Source organism: Vanacampus margaritifer, chromosome 4 (assembly GCF_051991255.1).
Source record: "Vanacampus margaritifer isolate UIUO_Vmar chromosome 4, RoL_Vmar_1.0, whole genome shotgun sequence".
NCBI lineage: Eukaryota > Metazoa > Chordata > Actinopteri > Syngnathiformes > Syngnathidae > Vanacampus > Vanacampus margaritifer.
This window is the reverse complement of record NC_135435.1, coordinates 15838170-15860631: the sequence shown is the minus strand read 5'-3', so window position 1 is coordinate 15860631 and position 22462 is coordinate 15838170. Positions and strand designations below refer to the sequence as shown.

At 40.6% G+C, this 22462-nt stretch overlaps 1 protein-coding gene across 1 annotated transcript in view; it reads left to right on the top strand.

Annotated features, from left to right (window-relative positions):
• zfhx3b (zinc finger homeobox 3b) overlaps window positions 1–22462 on the top strand; it is a 346429-nt gene that overhangs the window by 52707 nt on the left and 271260 nt on the right. Inside the window, exon 2 of the mRNA XM_077562960.1 lies at window positions 9586–9691. The gene's annotated coding sequence lies outside the window, so the exon portion shown is untranslated. The remainder of the gene's footprint in view (window positions 1–9585; window positions 9692–22462) is intronic.

The window sequence follows — 22462 nt, the reverse complement described above, 5'->3', positions numbered from 1 at the left end:
GTGAGACGTTTTAGACATCTTGGTCACACAAAATATATGCATTATTTTTTATTTATTTTTATCTCAGTTCCCTGTGGATTTCAATTTTTAGATTGTAATAGTACCTTAACGTTTTTATCATCAAATCTAATCAGTTGTCATCAGCTGGGGTGCTGTGAAATTTCTGCTTTTGTATGTTTACCAAAGTTGATGTTGCACAGCGGCGTCTACAAAACATCACAACTGACAATCAAGCCAACACATTTTCTTCAAATATTCACCAACATTAGGCATACCTGCATAATAAATAAGATGCAATACAAGAGTCGGCGTGTAATATTTTGATCTTGGCATTTATCGTATAACTACTTGTTTACAGTTTCATAACAATATGATGTTGATTTTTGTACACTTTTAGTATACATATCAATCTCAATTCAGAATAATAAGCCTTTTCTACCATCTCTAAAAGAGAAGTCCACCCTATAAAATCATTTATGATAATATGTTCTATGCTCTGCAGCCCCACTAGTCCAAACAATTTGTCCAGCATTTTTTATCCACCTCAGGGGGCAGCCATTTTGATACTTGCTGTCGACTGCAATGACATCACAATTTCTCAGCTGAGGGAATAACCAATCACGGCTCAGATTGTGAACTTCACAAGACCAAACTCAGAAAACAACAGTGAGCCGTGATTGGTCATTACCTGAGCCTTAAGCTACAGCAAGTGGTAAAATGGGTGGTGTCTGGTCGGTGCTGGATTTCACTTTCCTTTCTTTTCTTTGGTCCTTCCTCGGGTCTCCTGACGGCCTCACGACTGGCTGGAAGTGTTCGGTTTAGGTGAACGGTATGGGATTTTTTAATAGGTTTTAGGTGAACTAATGAATACACACACACTCGCACACACGCACATCCACATACTCACCCACATACAAAAAAAAAAAAGGAGAGTAATGATGATGACATGTCAAATCGGTAAAATTACCGAATGAACAATACTGAGCTACCAAGAAAAAAAAAATGGTAAAATGGCCGCCCCCGGAGATAGGCCGGAAAAACTGATGGTTTTATCTGCTTAGTTCATGTTCCACAAATATTAATCAGAATGCCATGTTTACACCAGTGTGGCCGCATTGAACACATTGTAAATAATTTGTTTTCCCCTTAAAAGTACGGCCAGTCATTGATTCATGGCAACCACGATACCAACCCATCGAAACAGCTTCATAAACTACAGAGACATCAAATCCAGAAATCCTAAAGCCAGTCCGTTTCTTAGAAGCGATGCGAGGAGGCGGGAGTGTGACAGGCCCGGTTGCCCTTCACTGGGGCGCGCTTCTCTTTGTGCCCGCACAGTGTGCAACATGGACCTCTAATCATACAGTAGCTGCGAGTGTGTGTTTGCGTGGGGAATGGGCCCAATGTTCATTAGCCCAGTCAAAACGCCTGCAGGCAACGGAGAGTGAAGGCGAACAAGGAGGGATGGGTCGGCTTGTATGGAAATAGAGCAGCGTGCTGTAACCGTTCATCTGCTGTCGGCCTTTGAAGTGAGATGCTGGGCGCCGCGGCCGGCCTTGTTCTTGATAATTGCATAAATGATCTCCACGGAGCGTCGAGTTGTGCAACAACTGAACTAATCCAGGGGCAAGCCGCTGATTTGACTGAGAGCTCTTTGCAATGTCAATCTTACCAGCCCCAATCGGCCTTTGCCGTCCTGCGCACAAACAACAGCACATCTTCCGTTCTGTTTTGGCTGTGTAGTCGAACTCTGCAGGAGGTGTCATGCCGGTGATGTGGCTACTGGACGTAGAAGAAGGGCGGAGATGGGCGCCTCCGAGCCACACGCTTAACTCCTTGACATCATACCCTATGCTTGTCGGCCATTGAGATGTAAATGAGAGACGGCCTTGTTTGCAAATGAGGGAGGAATAATTAGTCAAGAGCACGTCGAGACAACAACGATGCACGCGTCTGAACCGAGCTGGGTTGTTGACTGTTTGTTACGTGAGCCGCTGCTGGCAATCAAGACAAGGCCCCATTCACCTTCCCTGTGCAGCAGCTCAGACGCTAGTGGGTGGTGGAGCATCCACAACAAGCAGAGTGTTTGGCATTTTGGAGCCTCAACAGGGTTTTTTTTAAGCAGCCAGCGGAGCCCAAGGCCGAGAGCGCGGACCTCGGTGCCATGTGGTGAGGTCAGAGCGGGGAGTGAGGCCAATGAGGAACGTTGATCCCCTTGAGAGCTGAGCTTCACAGGTGCCAGGTAGTCTGGAAAAAGACATTTCAGTTCAACGGACTGAGAATCGTTTAATGCTTGCGAGCTCTGCAGTTGATCAAGAGAAGAAAAAAAAAAAGGCATCGCCGGATCTTATCTGGGAAAAAATCGATTATGACGTCAAATTTACATACAGAATCTATGCTTCAAAGAAACGGGTGTCATGTTAATATTTTGGTGCCAGGCGTAATGAAGAGCCCCCCTTGCGCTGTCCCAGGACGGGCCCAGTGGCGGAGTATCAGGTAGACCAAGGTCCCGTATAAAAGTGGCCCCTATGAATTATAAATCATAGGCCACTGGAGCCACAGCCTGTGGGATACAGAGGGGGTAAAAGGGAAAGTATTCCCGGAACAAAGTACTGCCATAGGAGGGGGTGAGGCGGCGAGTTGATAAAAAGAATGGGGAGGAGTCACACAGAAAAAAATTGATAATTTACTGGAATGTATCTGCCACACGTTCATTCAATTATGAGAAATTTTTCGATGTTTTTTTTGTTGCCATGCGCCACTTGAAATATTATTTTATGGTATGTCACCACTTTTACAAATGCAGACAAGCTTATAGAAGTTATGTGTTGGATTGGAAAACCCTGTAAAAAGTTTAGGAAGAAATGTTTTTACTTTTTTTTCTTCTTTTTTTTAAGAGAAAGGTCAGTATTGTTCATTCGGTAATCTTACCGATTCAACATGTCATCATCTCTTTTTCTCTTTTTCTTATTTATGTATGGGGGGGGGGGTGCATGTGTGCGTGCGTGTGAGTGTATACTCATCTCACCTAAAACCTATTAAAAATCCCATACCTTTCACCTAAACCGAATACTTCAGAATCCAGCTAGAGTTGTGAGGTTGTTAGGAGACCCGAGGAAGGATCAAAGAAAAGAAAGGAAAGTGAAATCCAGCACCGACCAGACATCGCCTACTACCCACCGGGTTACCAGCCAGTATCTTTCACCAACCCCAGAAACATTTAAATTCCAACAAATTAGGGAGACCTCAAGAGACCAAAGGAAAGACGAGGAAGAAATGTCTTTACAATGCATATAAAAGTTTGATTCATTATTATTTCATCTGCTGAATATCCTCTAGTTAACCAAAAATTCAAGGAAATGGAGAAAAGTCCAGTAAATACATATTGCACTTCATTAGGGTTTTACAGAGGTTTGCAAAAACTCTCAAATGCAAAAATGTTGCTGCTTTATCTTTAAACTGATATTGAAATAGTATTTTATATTCACCATATTGTTAAGCAGAGCTTTTATTTCTGAATAGCATCACTTAATGCTCACATTCATGTCTCGCTTCATTGGTCAGTGGACTGTAAGCCCAGCCTAGCACAGTCAGAGGTGACTGAATATAAATATTCTATTTTTTTTCTTTTTATTTGGGAGGGGCCAGCTGATGAAAGGTTGATTGATACGGTGTCAAGCGCTCTGTGATGGATTAAATTGTGTGTGCAGACAGAGCGGCCCCGGCCAGTCATGGCTGTTGCTGCCTTGTCCGCCAGCCACCGCTGCGGCAGCTTTACGAAAATTTGATTTTCGCAGCACAGAAACACATGGCAGAGCCTTTCTCTCCGCTGCCTGACTTCCATTTAGTTTGAGAGTGCACAAGTGATTCTTTATTGGATGAAATCTGCGCCGGATTGGATAAAGTGTTAGAGCGCTGAGCCATCTATCACTATCACGCCCCAGCTCCAGTTTCATTTTAAAAGAAAAGAATGAAAGCAGGGGAAAAACATAAGAAGAAGAAAAACAGACAGCCATAGGATGTTGGAGATTTGAAAATTAACTGTGGCAAGGGGGGAAAACGATCTATCCTCCAACCACTAAGCCTGTTTCCTTTCTTGGAGGATACCGAGCGTTTCTCTGTAGAGACGTCTTCAAGACTCACTTCTCTCATGATGTCCGCTGAGCACTCCAGCTCACACCTGTTCACACACTGCTACAAATTGGAGCAACCTAAACGTAGAACTGTCGTAGCCCTGAACGTCCTAATGTTATTTTGTAGCCTGTCAGACGAGAACAGCATACAATATGTTTGACTTTTAGTTGATTTAACAGGAGCAGTGAATCTTAATCTTCCTTAAAATTTTAATTTAATTTAATTGATACCAGTTATTGACATCAGACTGTCAGTTCTATATCATTTGTCATTCAAAACCATCAAAACCAAAGGGTTTCAAGTTTGTACAGGAGTACCTTAAGATAGGAGATTAAATTGTTTATTGGCCATGCGTGTATCTCAAAACAATCTCAATTCATGTTTTTCCATTGAGATGAATAGAAATACAATTTTCTGCTCCAGCCAGAGTGAAAAAACAGTTTCTGAATCAGGGTTGATTGATTGCAGCTACTTTTGGAATGTGTGACTTGGCCACTAGGGGCAGTATAACATGAAGACACAAACAAACATGAGTTTCACGACTGTGACTCAGTAAGCTGCAGTAATATTAGCAGTTTCTTGCAAAGAAAAAGGAGTATAAACCTGTATTATTATTATTTTTTACATTGTCTGTCTACATGTGTTGCTGCAATGTAGGGATGAGCAATTACGATGGTGTCATCTTGTGGCTGTTTTATGGTCAGGAACTAGAAATAAGAAATTACAAGAATAGACAATTGCCATTAATTTTATGCAATTTTGAGCACAAAAAAAAGGTATTTCTTTAAAAAGCTATTTGTCACTTTTTTTTTCATGTATCAAAAGTACTATGGTATCGGTACTTTGTATCGGTATCAGCGACTTTCCAAGAGTTGATTACTCGTACTGGTATCGTTGTGAAAAATGTGCACATCCCTACTGCACTGTTTGCATTCAAGTATTTGTTGCTTAAAGCCTTATGGCTATTTGTTAGCCAGTGTATGGCTTGTTAGCATTAAGCTAAGTGGTCTCAGATTGTTTAAATATACAATGCGTAATTCTCTTTTGATTTTATGTTTGATTTGACAGTAAACTACGCATCTCATCAAACACCTTGAAGCCTCTTTTTTTTTCTATTTGCCAAAGTGCTGCTTGTTCTGAGTGTGTTGAGTTGAGTTCGCTGCCACATAGGACTGCTCAGCGCTCATATCGCACAAGTTGTGTCCTTGTAAGTCAAATCACCACTGCACTATTTTAAGTTGGAAAACCAGTCATCCCAAACTGAGCTGATCTGAGTCAAGTCTGGCTGGAGACCTCAAAATGTCATCTAGAGAATCCATATTCGCTCATCATATCCCCTCTTGGATCTGCCTAACCTACCTGTCAATTAGTCAGGCTTGTTTGTTTGCTCACATCTGACCATTTCTGTTACATTTATTTTTAAACGCCAGCCCTTATATCCTCCTATGCATCCGTTAACGGCTTGCTATAAGCACCAAATGGCCACAAATTTACCTCACGGCGATGCAGACGAGCAAGGAAACAAGAGTAGATAAAAGATCCGCGCCTGCAAAATTTGTGAGACTCTGATGTATTTCAATTTGGCCTTACATAATTCATTTGGAAATGCATCTTGGATGATGTAAATCTGTTTCGAGGCACCCCCTATTCCGAGCCTTTACCCTCAAATATCTCTGCGGTTGGAGTGTCCTGAGGCGCTTTGGACCGGGCAGCCCTCCCCTTCTCCCAGCCTTAATAAATCATCACGGAGCAGAGCTGCACTTATCAAGCTGGTCGGAGACCTCTAACGAGCGCGGGGAGCGCGACTCGCCGCTGCCCCAGAAATATTTTATTAAGAGCGCGTTTTAACACACACTACTTAGGATGTATGACCACATGTGAGCCCCGTGGATCATATCTGCATCACAAGTAAGCAAATCGGAAACCGCAAGCGGCGCGTGAGATCCCAACGCGGGTTCAGCTGCCTGCTAGGATGCAGCTGAGTCGCTCGGGACGAAGATGGGCGCCCTCCATGGAGCGCTTCGGTTATTTCTGGGCTCTTGATGGCTCCTATGGGGCCTCGGGACCTTTGACCTTATGCTATAGTTATGATGGCCCTTCAGAGAAGAGAAGAGTCACACACCATTCTCGGGTCATCTCGCTGAATAATGATCCCTTGTGTCTTTATGGCCGCTGTGTGCTTTGTATAAATTGACTAGACAGAAGAACAAGAAGTGACGCGCTCTTTTGCTTTGACCAATTTAGACTCATTTTCAGAATAACGTTTCTTAGTCTGCCATGATATTCTTTCATTTGCCCTGTTTGGATTAAATATCAAACCGATTGCTCATCTCCACACTTTCACAGGTTGAATTCCGATGATGTAGCCTTTGATTTAAGTGAGCTGCAAATGTAAACATCTTGCACACACTTCATTAAAGAAAGGTTCTTGTTTGAACTTTAGTTTGTAAATGTGTTCGTCCTGACAGCTTTGTCAAATAAGGCATTGTCGTTTTTGATTGACAGCCTTCTTTATTACATTTATATCTGAACACCGCTGCCTCCGAGGCCTGTTTTTCTTTTCTTTTCTTTACCCTGACGATTGAATGCAATTTCAAGCAGAAGGTATTGCATATGTAGCTACAATGAAGAAGAGAAACAGATGATATCACAGGTTGAAGGCCTCTTTGGTACACACAGAATATCATTAAAATACGCACGCTTTCAGCATTGAATCCACCATTCAGAAGTAGCTGACCTCGGAAAATGTACATAGTTAATGCCTTATTTTTCAAAATAAGGGGAAAATTCACTTAAAACAGCAAACAAAAGCAAGAATGAGCAAGGACTCTCTAACAATGGCAATAAAAGCTAAAAAAAAAAAAAAAGGATTTCTTTTTACGCTACTTTTACGTTTCCAATCTCCAAGACTGGCTTTGAGGAGAAAAAATGACTTGCCTGTTTCATCTGATGTTTTTTTTTCTCCCTGGTGCAGAAACACAGAATTGATTAAAGATGACTAAAACCCAAAACGCACCGAGATACTTACTACTTCTCTTTTCCCGTCTCTTCAACTTAGATTTTTAATGGAAAATCTGCCCTCAGCTCATTTACTCTGAAACAGGGCAATATAAATGTTTCAAATTCAACTCAAAAATGAAATGGTGGAAGAAAATGGAACGGAAGGAGGTAAAGCTGGATAATGCGAGTGAGATTTTAACCTTAATAATTCATAAAGCAATCCTTCAATCGCCCTTTTCTCTCTGTTGACTGCCATTTGAAGAAGCCAGATCAAACTTGGGGGGGTGTAGCGATACTATACTTTTTAATTATTTAATTAATCAACCAATTAGAGATCAGAGTAGACCGAAAAAAAAGGTCTAACAGCCATCTGACGTCGTTTGAAGTTGTAGCCCAGCATGCTTAGCAACATGGCCGTTCAAACCCACAAACCAGCCCCTAAGGCTCTGCAAGGGTCCCTCCGTCTTCTGAGGGTCCGCCACCCGACCACGGCTCCTTTCCGCCCCAGTGATCACACGCACGCTCTGTGGTCAGCGCCCGCGTGTTGACGCTGTGTTTGAGGAAGCCTTCTGTGATAATTCCCCAATATTGATCATGTATCCATAATGACGGCCGCTGGGAATGCCACTTGAATTCTATGCGATCGCTCCGAAAGGGGAGCGGGTCGTGCGGTGGGGCGAGGGTGTCACAGACCAGGGTTCACCAAAGGTGAAGGTTCTTCCTTCCCATCTGTAGGACTGGGAGTCAAGTTCAGCCAGAGAGTCTATGGGGGGGGCTGGAGGTCTACAGTAGGCGCCGTGTCCATCTGGATCAATCTGCATATTGGGCCAGGCAGGCTGAGACAGACTGGAGAAGATGGCTGAATGGGATGCTTGAGTTGGGAAATGTGATTACTCTAAGCTGCAGAGAACTCAACCGCTGGCCTTTATATTTGCTTAATGCAATGCAAATTGATTTTCAACATCATCACTGCTGCCTATATCTTCCCAGTCTCGTGTTTATTTGACTTGTAATGGGCGCTTGCGGTCAAATAATTCATTAAAATAAGAAAATTAGGCTGAAATAAGTGAGAGCAAATATAAGAAGCTCAAATACATATCCAGTGGAGCTTTGAGATACGAGTATAGTCATTGAACAAATTCAACTCATAATAACTAAAACATCTTGTATCTCAAATCGTCTGCATCCAGTAAAAGGGATGGAAATTGTCTGTTTAGTAAATAAGCAAAAATAACAGTCAATTTTCCATTTTATTAAAACATACTGTCATGACATAATTAAGCCAGCGCTGTGTAAAATTCAGCATTTCAGAATTCAGTGAATGAATTTAAATTGACTGCACCCCACAGGATGTTGAATTTGAATTGCAGGAAGTGGAATTAAATTGAATGCAAGTGAGAGAAACTCATCACAACTCAGTGAGAATGAGACGGTGTATTTCATCAGTGTGCTCCAAATAAAATCTTCATAATGGGTACTCCTGCAAGCCTTTGGCCAATAGCCATTAGACTGGATTCGGGTTCAAATTTTCCGCCCTCTGTCTGCAGATGAGACATCATGTGCGCATTGTGTACGAAGAAGGGTGTGTGCAGTTTCATTTTTTGTCAACAGGTGGCAGTAGCGATTCGAAATGGAATGTTCTGTGTTCCGTAGCTTTTTAGCTAAAGACATTTACTTTGCTTTATATTCAGTTTGGCAGTAAACTTGAACTGGGAGTGGTTTTAAACAGCTTGAAGTGACTTTTTTGGAATTGTTGAATTGAATTGGTCACGATCTGCCATACTGCTGCTTGTTGTGAAGTGAGTGGAGTTCAATGCCAGCATACACCACTATTGTCAATTAGATTTTCAGATTTTATGACTGTTGTTTTGTTAGCCATATGTGTGCTTATTCATGTAATTAGCTGCACCGATCCTCCCAAAGATTAATGAGCCATGCAGGCGCACTAACGCCACTCAAATGCATCTCTTTTATAGTCCATTGTTTGTAATCGCCGTCCTCTCCCTTCTCCCCGCCAGACTTTTGACCTTTTTTATTTGCCTGTCCGGTTTCAGCTGCCCCGTGAGCTAACACACACATTATAGAGAGCAGATGTGCAGGCGGTTGTCACTGAATGCTAATGAGGGCCTCCATCAAGCCTTGGATGATGACATATAAACACACGGCCCACTTTTCATCACTCTTTTTGCGTTAGCTCAAATGCTAACCGAGCTTGTGTGACATGTAAGCGTGTGCGCGTGACGGTGCGTGCGACCGGCTGTATCCCCGGGCTACACAAAGCGCGGCGCTCTCCCGACAATTCCCCCCCTTTCCGCCGCAGAGGCCTCAGCATGCGCGATCAATCTCACATGGGCCAGTCATGGTGTGCACGGGCCCGCCGCCGGTACTGACTCGCTCTCTTCTCTCCTCTCTCCTTCCGCTCACCTCCATCCTCTGGCCGTGGGATAGTAGCAGTGCCACCTCGGGAGGGATGATGCCACAGCTAGCATCTTTCCGGGAGGATAATTAACGCAAGGTGCCAGCAGGCCGCGTGGAGGTCTGACCCCGCAGTCGTCAGGTATGCAGGCCTTCCTTTTTTTTTTTTTTGGGTGATAACCAACAACTGTTTTACTGACTGACTGATTTGCTGACCAGCACCCACTCACTTTTTCCACTCTCTCTCTCTCTCTCTCTCTCTCTCTCTCTCTCTCTTTCTCCCTCTCTCTCTCTCTCTCTCTCTCTCCTCTCTCTCTCTCTCTCTCTCTCTCAATTTGACATCACAATGTCGTAGAATGTAGAATGATATTAATATAGTACAGGTTAATTTATTTATTGTATTTATTATTGTATTTATTGATAAATGGGAAGTGGACCTTAAAAAAATAATCACATGGTAAATCGCTGTCGCAATTAAAACATTTTTTTACATTTTCAAAATTGTTCAGCCCTGTCACAGACACCACACATAGGCAGAGGCAGGCTACTGTGTAACTTTTAATAGTGTTTGCTTGAGCAAGGAAAGCTCTTGATCTACATTGTGTGGGTTTGCAGCTTTACAGGTGTAGACTTAGAGAGACATGTTTGGTGCTCTGAGGTGGCAAATGTCATGTTTTTGAAGTACAAGTGGGTTGTCTTTACTGCTCTGGGCTGTACTAGGTGCCTGCACACCTTCTGATCGACTCTCTCAAAGGTTAGCGCGGTTCTCTCTTCTGTGATTTTTGTGTATTTGATGTGCGATTCCTTACTGAGAAAAGAAAGGGTGGGGTGGGGAATAAATGTGTGAACAAGCGTGATGATTGTGAGGCAGTTAAATCTGTCTGACGACTTTTGCTGCATTATATACCCTGAGGGGATTGTTGAAATTTACAAACATATTTGACAATGCACATTGGCCCGACATAAAGGCTGCAAATGTCAGTGGTTTATTTAAGAGTTTCTAATGACTACATTTTGGTAGAATTTTTGGAAAACAGGCGATTTCACAACAAATTAATTCAACCTGGATGCCTGAGAATCTATGCAGAGATAAAGAAAATCACACTTTTTTTTATTATTATTATGTGACAATAATTACAAATGACAATTAGGCTATTAGGCTAATGATTTACAATTTTAATATAATGTATACTTGATTCTAGGGTGCACTATTATTGTTCTGGCTGATCAATGATCCCATATCTATAAAAAAACAGACCGGCTGATCCCGGTTTTTGCGCCCCCCCCCCCCTTTTTTTTTTCCATTACCAACAGTATACAGTTTCAAAGAAAAAAAATCAAACGTGTTGTTTTCTAACGGCTGGTGAAGTAGTTCTCTCAAATGAAAATGGAAACTCTTAAAACTGCTAGGTCAAAAATATCCCAATTATATAAAAAAATTGGCCCAACCGGCGAACTGGGTTAATTTGACTCAACTTTGGGCGTACAAAACAGCCCAACCTAACCCAAGCAGCGGGTCGATCAATTATTATTATTTTTTAACCAAAATTGGGTTATTTTTGACCCAGCAGTTTTAAGAGTGTATTAGTCATCTGACGGCAGAAGAGGAGATGAGATTGGTGCAAAAGTTTGGTTTTATTTTAAGGATTGGCTGGTCACCGATCCCCAAAATTTAAGGAAATTGGTCAGATACCGATACCAATCCTGACAACAATTTATTCCCAAATCTAAGGCTAAATGTTCGCCAATGCATTTTTGTCCATTTGCATCTTGAATGTGTGCATAAACTCACTGAACGCTTTTTTAGGAACACAACCTACATTTTTACAGCGACAATAATGCTCAGTTTTGATTGACACTGTCAGTGAGGTTAATGCAACATTTGTGGTCGTGTTTGTAGTTTGCAGCGCCATACAACTGTCCTGCATCTGTCTGGAGAGCCAACTCAAAGACAAAATGCATAAAATACTAGAAACAGCTGCAAAGTTCAAAGCATTTCTTGCTTTTCAAGCGGTCATTTCAGTGCTTTCTGCCTGCGTGCGGCTCTTTCACAGATGGGTGAAAAGGGAAAAGGCGTTTCCTGGAAATGCCACTCTCATTTTTCCATGCGGAGGATATTTTTTGCAAGGGTCAGCACTGGAATTTATGGCAAGCGCTGCCCTATAGGACGCATCAGAAGGGGGTTGATTTGGAGAGAAAAGAGCAGATTTTCAGATATGCCTTTTTGCAAATGTGCATCATGTAAGGTGTTGTATCACTTAAATCCATTTCCTTTTATTAGATGAGGCTAAGTGGGCCATTACGAAGTTGTTCTAAACTTAATTTACATGTTCATATGAAGCCAAGCAGGATGTTAATGGCTGACAAATTAACCCCTGCAGCATTATCTTCCAAATGGCCCGCAGCATATGATAACCTATAATCAATATCAGCAATTACGTGTCAGGAGGAGGCGAGTGGCCGTGACCCGCCTCTCATGAAGAGACCTTCTAAAGGAAACTGGATCTCTTACTGCAGCGCGCACACGCAGGATGTCTCGCCCCTCTGATGTCATTACACACACCTGGGACCACCTAGCATCCTCTCGCTCCTCCATCATTGCCTCACCCTTGTTGCTTTCTTGTCTCGGCCATTGACAAAGAATCACATTTGAACTTGGATCGGCCCTTTGTCATCCTTCCATCTTGTACACAGACACAACGTACGTTGGTCTTGTATTAGAAACAATTAGTCATCATTTCACCATTGAAGTACATGTGAATCATTCAATTATAGTATGAACTGTTATTTTACTATTGCAGTTTCAAATATGTGTGATTTCTCCTCATAAATTGTAAATCTGTAAATGAATGATGCAGATAAAATGAGGTAGTCAGTTGATCGAAATTAAAAAATCTTGATAGTTTTGATGTTTCAGAGCTCTTGTAGAATAAAGTCATAAAATAAGTTGTGTGAATGTTATGTTTGGAATGTGTTTAATATGCATTTTAAACATTTTGTAACCTTACTAAAATAATGACTTTTGAAAATGCTGATTTTATTATAATGATTAATTCCATTTCCTAATGTATAATTAAATGGTCTGTTTAATTTAAGAATTTAGCTGATTTTAGCAGAGGTTGGCCATTCTAATGAGAAGTTACAGGCATTTTTTTTTCCAAAATAAGATTTAGGCCAAGGTTTCAAAATTCATTCAATTAACCTGAGCAAAACTCTTAATGGTTATTTACCATCTTAATGTTCTAGTCTTAAAATTGTTACATTCTTGCTAATACTGAGATAACTTTGATTCTATTTTGTTAGGCAAATAAATTGTCCAAATCATTATATCACAATGTAAAAATACTACCCAAATTTTTGGTTTTTTCATTATATTTGTGTAGATTGTTAGTCATGCAAATTATGGTAATCTGCAATGGTTCAATGCAGGCAACTGGACAATTCTTGTTTGTTGAATTTGGGTTTTCTCCCCTCCATTGTTATTAAAAAAAAAAAAACTATTCCAAAATTACTTCACAGGTGTGCTAGTGGGCTAACAATTTGCTACATGAACAAAATGAATTATGTCCACTTGATCTTAAAGCCATGCAAATGAGACAATTAATTCAGAATCCTAATAATACTGTATGCTATACATTTTTGTTTGCTACATGCATATTATTTTATGTTAAACCTAAATATAAATCATAGCACAATTTCCAGGGCTAATCAACTACTACATATAAAGATAGTAATTTTAATTTAATATCAAAAGAAGTAATGTTTTAAAAGCTAAATGGTAAATGTGCAAATTATTAAAAAAAAAAAAAGCTTTTAAAATGGGCCATCTTCATGTGTGTGGGTCATTGACTGCAGAGACCTTGAACTTCACCAGGGTGGAGTTGGGGGTTGGAGGGGTAAGAAGGGGTTTAGGAAGCTAGGGATCTGGGGGGAGGGGGGGGGGGCACATGAGAGACATATACCTCAGTTGCAGTCACTCTTGTGCTGGCATAACAGTACTGTTTCTCTTTGGTATTTTTTTTTAATTCGGATTTTTTTATTTCTTTATTTGATTTTTATTTGATTTTTGATTTTTAGCTCCACTGGCAGTTTGCAGTTCACAAGTAGATGGTCTGCAGTAGGCTACGTGCTTCCAGGCCTTTATGGAATAATCTCACTACATGCAGTTGCTATACTGTAATGGTGCGCGTGCATGTTTGGGCCCATTTCTCGTCAATTGTAGTTGTTAGTGGTACATTTGCCTGCATGTACTGGATTTGGTTTCACAAATGCTGATTGATTGTTGATCAAACGGGCTTCATTGCAGTAATATACACTTACATCCTGCATCGATGTTTCTATTTGTGTTGTTGCATGGATCACTTTTGCCTGTGTAAGGCCTCCAGATTAAATGTCGCTATTACGATGATGTAATGGCTGCACATTAAACAAACAAAAAAAGTACTATATGCGCCTAATTATTGAAAAATAATGTAATATTATTATGATTATCAACAATAGTTAAATATATTAAATATAGTGAAAATGTAGCTTTTAATGCTAAAAATACAAACATGAAGATATAACACGTGTTGCTAAAATGCCTTATTAAATGTATGATAACATTTGGTTTATTTAAATGCTTATTTGCATCCCTACTTTGACGAAATGTACAAAAAAAGAGCAAATTATTTTGGAAAAAAAGCACACGCACGGCCTCTGCATCAACACTGCAAATATATATTTTAAAAAAACAATGCTGTTTTTTATGTTGTCATAACGAAATTAATAATAACACGCTTTGTGTGTGTGTTGTTTTCCCCCCTCGCATTTTCAGCTGCCAGCCTGTTGCCTTAACGATCCTAATTATCTCACGCATGCAAACAAGTGTCCTATTAGAATGCGATGAATGCTAAATAGATGGAATAAACATGTCACTCCCGATCGGATCGCGTGCCAAATTCCACCACTGGTGCGCCCCTCCGCAGTCAGCCAATTAACGCAGCCTATTAATCCGCAATGATGCCCAATTAGCCCCCATTAGGTGCTGAAGGGTGGGCGGAGGTTTGGCACGGGTGGGGGTGGCACTAATTGAAAAAACAAGCTGGCGTTTATTTGTGTGTGTGCTGTGTGTGTGCCTGTGTGTGTGTTAAGGCCCTGGGAAGGCAGCAAGCTCTCAATGCATTCACATTCAAATGAGAGGGGACACATTTTGGCACGGACGCACGCGTCGACCTCCCGGAGGCGCCTTTTGTGACACGCGTGGATATATTTGTGCAAGCGCGCGCGCGCGTGTGTGTGTGCGTGTGTTATTTGTGGCACAGTGCCCACTGCATGGGAAACATGTACAATTAAAAGATGCTTCTGTTCTTTTATTTTTATTTATTTATTTTGATGTTTTTACATTTCCCAAGCAGGTTAGAACACAATCTGCCCGCGCGTGCACACACTTGCACCTGTCACATTCTCGTGCGAGTGTGTGTGTATGTGCACGCACCGAGCCGGCCATGCGTGTCACATTTGAGGCGCCTTTCCTGCGGCATTTGTCTCCTTTCTTGTGTGACCTAAATACGCATTTTATTGCCCGTGCTGCCGATTTGAATCATCTCCTAAATAAAAGCTTTCAAAAAAAAAATCTCCTAATTTCACTGGTTTCCTTGCGTTTCTTTGATGAGAGGCATAATATTAACGTGGATGAGAAGTTCGTCTATACCTGCATGCAAGAAGGCGCTCTGTGTGATAGTCTGCCTTGTAATGTAATATTAATGCATGCAGGGCTTGTTTCATATCAGGCGAAAATCTCTCCAAAATTGTCCTCCACAGGGACCCACTTAGTGGGAGGCGCATATAGCAATGATCAGTCTTTTTAGCTTGCATATGAAAGCTATCATTCCACTTTACACAGTAAGTGACAAGCATTTGAAAAGCTTAGCTGCATATAGGCCACAAGCGTGTTCTCTTTCAAAAAAAAATCTTGTAGAAAATTGGAATACTACTTTCCCCTTCCATTGCAGGGAAAACATGGGGAAATAGAAGATATACATCTACGAATTTAAAGTATATTTGGATGTGTTTGTTGCTTTAAGTCAAATAAATGAAGTACTAGATTAAATGCCATATGTTAGTGTGTCATTAAAAGTAGCATTTATGCACCCTTTTTCCCATTGCATAAAAAACAAAAAAAACAAAAACCCCACACCATTACCTATAAGACTGGGCCAACATATTCCATCATGACACAGTCTGAACCATAAAAATAATAATCCTTTTAAAACAATTCACTCTAAAATATGACAAAAATCACACAATTACAAGCTTGATTTACATTTCAGAGCACATTGCGAATAAATGCACGATAATAGCATATATACTGTATGCATATATATATATATATATATATATATATATTAACATTGTTGTCCACTTTTTGTCATTGTAGTCCATCTGCTTTGGGTCCAGGAATGTAACTGCCTACAATAAGGGGCAAACAAATAAAATTAATTTCGTCTGCCATATCCAAAGAGTACATTTTCATCATTGCTATGCAAAAATAGACAACACAATGTAGTACTATTTAACTCCATGCTTATAAGGTGATGATTAGACAGATGAGAGCAAAAAGGAGTCTTGGATAATGAGGTCTGAAGCTGCCTGAGATGGGACCCTCTCCCCCCTAAATAAATCCCAAATTATACCCTGAATCAAGTCAGCATTCTCTGCCGGGGCCACAAGGTCAAGTCCATGACCTCTGACCTCAGAGTCTGGCGAGGGGCTGAGGTAGGCTGTTGATGATGATGGAGAGGGAAGCGTCTGGGCCCTGCTCGCTGTCTGTCTCCGCAACCTGCTGTCCTCTGCCGCGCTCCTCCCCGCTTGATTTTAGCCAACAGCGCATCTATTATTCAGCAGCCTTATTAAAAGTTATTTTCAAAGCCAGATGACCTGCCATCGGGGGCCTCTGAGTGGGCAGACAGGCTGCAAAGCCCAAATGGACACAGTGGAGCCGCTAAAACACACAGGCTGGAAACAAACAGAAAACAGCACCTGCATTATTAAGAGGCGCATTCGCCATTGCAGAAATAAGAGCTCATGAATATTTCACGAGCGCAGTTTCAAATATAGATGAATGTTTAATTAACGACAAGTTAGCCCGTACAGGTAAGCAAAGACTAAAAAAACTATATTTCACCAAGGCACTAAAAGGATCTCTCACATAGGCATCTTTTATTAAAAGCTGAAATGGCACCCAGTAGAGCAAAGGCCCGACCATCAACACCGGATGATACTCGATTCATATTGCAGGAACACAACATGGATGCTTGGAATTTGAGCGCTATTTATCGAGGAATTAATGACAACAGCTTAGTGAATTGGTCAATAAATAGTAAATGGAGTGCACTTATATTGCTGTAATATTATTCCCATGCTCTATTGTTGATATCCTAACAAATTAAAATATATCATTGGCTGTGTTAATATGGCCACAATTAACAATGACTGAACCTTATTTCGCAAAGAAAACCTATCAGGGTGCCATTTATATCATCTTAAAAAAAAAAAAAATAGAAATGCAGGACCAGACACAAGTTCACAACATTACGACATCTTGCATGAGCAATTGATATCAACACAATAACTGAAACAAATTCCATTTTGATTGACACAAAAAGAGTTCATAATTGGGTAGTTCTAGAATCATTGTCTACATGCAGTTCAGTTGTATTTAACTTTTTTGTTATAAATGTTTAATTTGGATACTTTTGCATTTATTATTATTAGAATTATTATTATTTTTAATACTGCACCTTTATTTAGGTACAAATATTTGAGGTAACTTTTAACTGCAGTGAATTTTGATTGACACCTTTAAGTACATTTGTTGATTTTCAAATCATATTTAAGTGCAGTGGAATGTTTAAAAATGTACATAATATTACAATGCCTCACAATATTAAATGTATACATTTTGGGGATAACACCTGTCTTGCTTTTGATTAACATTTAGGCCTAATTACCCTACTGTATTTTAACGTTGGTCATGATGATGGTACAGTACTTTTCTTTTTTATTTCCCGGTACTATAACATGTTTGGGAAGCGGTGAATTGAACAACACGTTTATTATAGTGGTTGCAGTTCAGGAGTGTTATGTGGTTAGCTGATGAACAGTAGATATTTAGTCAACATTCATAGTTAAAACCCTATCCTCGGGATATTTGTAAAAAAAACAACTTTCAAATGAGTGCAATTGTACTTTTAAAAAAGCAGCAGAGGACATGGACTTAACCCCTGCGCGTGTGTACTTTTGAATATTCACATCTTGTTGAAGGAGCGTGACATAACCTTTTCTCCCCTAATGCGCCTTGTGCACAAGCACTTCCCAGCTGTGTCCAGAGCAGGCTGGCTAGCCAATCAGGGGCAGATAGTTGGGGCGGCGGAGGGTGGGTCGCGGGGGTTGCAGAGGCGTATAGAGTAGGAGCAGGCCTAGGCAGAAAGGTCGAAGTGTGTGTGTGTGTGTGGGGGGGGGGTTGCAGGAGACGGGCGGGCCGGCCGAGCACTGCATCTTTGAACCTAACAGATGGTGAAGGTTAGGTGACGTCCCCTGGCCTGGCCTTTCCCCAGTAATTGAAGATAATTTGAGCAGCAGAGAGAGGAGGCCTGTCCACCGTCAGGCCCGTGGAGAAGAGATGAGCTTAATATGAAAATGATGCCGCATTACGGCCGGCCGAGCCGGGCTGCCCGCTCGCCTAATCCTGGCCCGAGGCGGCGGGAATGAAGGAGTGTCACCCCGGGTCCGGGCGCCACGCCACGCACATGAATACATCTCAAAGAGGTGCCCCCCCCCCACACTCCTTTTCCACGCTCCCCATTAGCCAGCACTCTGCCAGGGTAGATTACACACTCCCACTCAGGAAGCATTCGGGGGGAATTTTAGGGATGCGTGCAAGTGGACTCACTTCACCTCTTCCTTCGAGAACAAAAGAGGTACAGAAAGGCCACTTGGTGCCTCCCTGCAGCTGACTTCATCGCCTTATCATGTAGCTAACACTTGGAAAAAAACAACAACACTGATTTCAAATTTCAGCACGGGTCGTTAGATTTGCTGGATTTTTACCTGCCACTTGCAAAAGTTGTCTCTCTGGCGCAATGAATACCTTTACAGCTATTGATCAGGTAGTCAAACTGGACACATTAACCTGCGCGGCCTTGAAGGGAGTTTGTGAGGAAATGAAGGCGCCCCTGGGAAGCTTCTTCTCAGCTGAAGCAAAACCACGACGGATACAGATGTGCTCCAAAAATCTTATTAATGGCGGTTGTGGATATCTTACAGTTATAACGGCCTCTTGCCACGCCTTGCTCAATCTGTTCTTAATAGAGACATTATCATTGCAACAGAGGATTTTTTTTAAATGAAGTTTGCTTTACTTTACTTTTGAGCACGTCACAATCACCTATGATTAAAGTTAAGCAGCCTCTTAATCTTAGTAAATTTAAAGTCAACCTGAAGCATTTCTTGACAATAATATGTTATATGTGACCTCACTAGTCTAAACATGACATTCTGATTTATATTACATTTATGGACTATGAGTTAAGCAGCAAAATCCAACCGTGTTTATCCATCTCAGTGGGCGGCCATTTTGCCACTTGCTGTCGACTGAAGATGACATCAAAGTTGCTCAGAGCTCAGGCAATGACCAATCACAGCTCACCTGTTTTCTGAAGCTGCACTGTGATTGGTTGTTTCCTGAGACCTGGAGCAAATTTGATGACATTTTTACAAGCAAGTGGCAAAATGGCCGCCCCCTCAGATGGATAAAAACGGCTGGATTTTGCTGCTTAACTCATAGTCCACTAAAGCAATATTAACCAGAATACCGTATTTAGATTAGTGAGGGTGCATAGACCACATAATTGTAAAAAAACAAAACAAAACAAAACTTGACTTTCTCTTTAAAACAGCTACATTGACAATCAAGTTTTTAAAATACAAAATATAATGTGTGTTGTGAGACAAAATTGGACGCAAGCTTCCAATACACTGCCAATTGAGCGAAGTAGTGCGGCATTTCCTGATGCACTTTTAGCCATTTATTAAACAGGATTGAAGTAATGTGTTTGTTCTGGTCAGAACCCGAGCTGCAGCTGTTTGATGCTCTATTGAGGGAGTCTAGTCAAAGACTGTTATAATATTCAAGTCTATTTGGGGAAAAAGCATGGTCTGCTTGGAGCATCAACTGTCTGGAGATGTTTTTTTTTTTTTTTTTTTTTACAGCTGGTAAAAAGCTTTTTTAGTGATTGATTTGATATGACTGCTGATAATCAGATCCAAATCTATCAGTACGCCAACGTTTGGGACTTGGTCTTTGTTTTTTTAAAGACAGTAACTCCAAGAACCTGATTTTTGGTCGACAGGTACCCGTGCGCCCAGTGTAAAATCTGACGCATCTTCATTTTCGTACCAGGGCAATTCTAGTTTACCGTATGTGAGTCTGTCCGACCACATTGCGCCTCACTGGGTGTTCTGGCGGATCGAGGAGCTTTTGTTAATACACGCACTTGGCACACCGGACAATTTGGTGGCAGAAAGTAGACTAGAATTTAGACCAGGTAAAATAATGTCTAAGTTGTGGCGCAGGTGGTGTCGTAGTCTTGATGCATTTGATCGAGGCTCAGGCAGACAGATTCTGAGCTCTGAGAAAGTGTGCGGTGGTTGTCATCCTATTTCATTCGTAAATATGACAACAGCGGGGGACAAGCCCTCTGAATCACTGTGGAAATCAGTTCATTGAATGAATTATTATTGTCATCTTAAAAAGCATTTTTGAAAGCACCCTCCTGACTGCGGAACAACTATGAATGTTGGGGTGGGATATTTAAAAACAAAAAAAGGCAGTGTTTTACCCAATGTCTACCATTTTGTTTGCAGGATTAGGCGAAAATTTAACAAAACTCTGTGGGCACGTCAAGCCAATTACATTTTGGTGTTGATTAGCCTTTTTGCCACGAATGTGATCATGCATTTTGTGAGAATTCATTCATTTTCATGACTATCAATCGACACAGAGTACCTGATGCTAGTGCTACATTTTACTCCACATTGGCTACACCAGGGACATTGGATTTTTATTTTTATTTATTTATATTAATTTTTTTGCATTATTTAGTAAATAGGAGAGGGGACAATTCTGGAAACGTCATTGTAGTTTTACACCACAATAATGAACATATTTTAAAAATCAATATCGACATGATAACTGTTCATTATTATCACTGTGAAGGCAGAATGTTTCACATTGTTTCTAATTATGTTATGCAGAAACAAATCTGAGTGTGTTTGAGGCAGCGGAATTTTTTGATTTCATGCTCATTCGGGTTATTTTTCCCAATTCCAGCGACAAATGTTATCTTGCATGCCTTTTTAATTGAACAAATACAAGTTAAAGACAAGTAGTGCCGTTATCTCCTGATTTGATAACTTTTTATATATTTCCTTAAATGAATAAAAACACATCTATTGTTCCTTTTGACCCATAAGATCATGGCAGAAAGTATGTCTTTGAAAAGTAAAAAAAATAATAATAAAAAAATCCACTTTTAAATAAGATCAATTGTAAACAAACCCAGGGCAAGCCTTTGAAAGGTCCTGCCAAGAGATTTACCTTGCCCTGTGGCAAATAATATTTTTTGAACTGAGTTTAAATTTCAAGTGTCTTGGGCTTATAAGAACCTGGAACAAAAGAAAGCCAGTCTCTGAACAGCAAATATTATCTGCTGGCTGGGCAAGATGTCAAGACTGCCTTTTGTTGTCTCAAATGCAGGGCCAGACCTTGTGTCTGGCAAATCCCAGAATAAAGCACAGAATATAGACTTATTTACTCGAATTTAGCAGGATCACTACAAAAATCTCACCCTTATGCACTCATAGAGAACTGATCTTGAAGCTGAACTCTTGTGCTATTGTTTGGATTTGGTGTTATTTCATTTCATATACTGCATCCTTCCTACATTTGTTTCTCATTTATGATGATGTACATGATATCGCCCACCATCACAATTAACATTTTGCTCTCCAATGTACGTCTTTCGGGATGACTTTCTCCGTGCAATAACTCTAGCGCTACTAAAGCAAGTAATGGACCTTTCTTGGTGCCTTGATCAGTGTCATGATGAAAGCATATGGGAATGTGTCACAGGGGCCTGCTGTGACTTCCATTACTCCTTAATATCCTGCAATCATTTCCTCCCAAAATCTCGGACTCTGTAACAACCTACCTCGGCAAGCACATTTGCACCTCTCCGCCTGCTGTGACACATTTTGTCTTTCATTTTTTTCTTAAAAAAAAATAAATAAATAAAATCAGAGTAGAAATCATAACAGAACTGCACCATGGTCACCTTTTAAAAACGTTTTAAAGAGAATTTGGAGATTTGTGAAGATAATTGCAGAAAATTCAAAAATGTTGAAATATAGCATTCAACTGTTTTTCATCTTTTCAGTTTTCTAATTTGATTTTGAATTTTGATTTTTGGCAGCCCTCGAACACATTCAGAGTATCCCTTGATTCATATTGATTATACATTTGTTTACAGAATTTCACAGTTTTAAGTTGTAATAACAGTGTTCACCATTAGGTGGCAGTCATCACCCCGAGCACCCATGAAGCAAAGACTTTACTTCTCCAGAAGCCAGGACGAAATTAGGTCAAGAAAATTGTGTCTTCTTGTAAAATATGAAGGTAGATTATAACTTCATCACATTAAAAAAGAAAAGAAAAGAAAAGCTGCCTGCCTAGTTTGCTTTTAGACACAGCACCACTAACGCTATTATCAACAAATGTTGGCTGTTCTTTTTAAGTGAAAAAGAAGTTAGCTCAGTTTGTGTCCTCCAACAACATGGGAATATTCAAATCTTACTAATCTTACCAAACATTTTT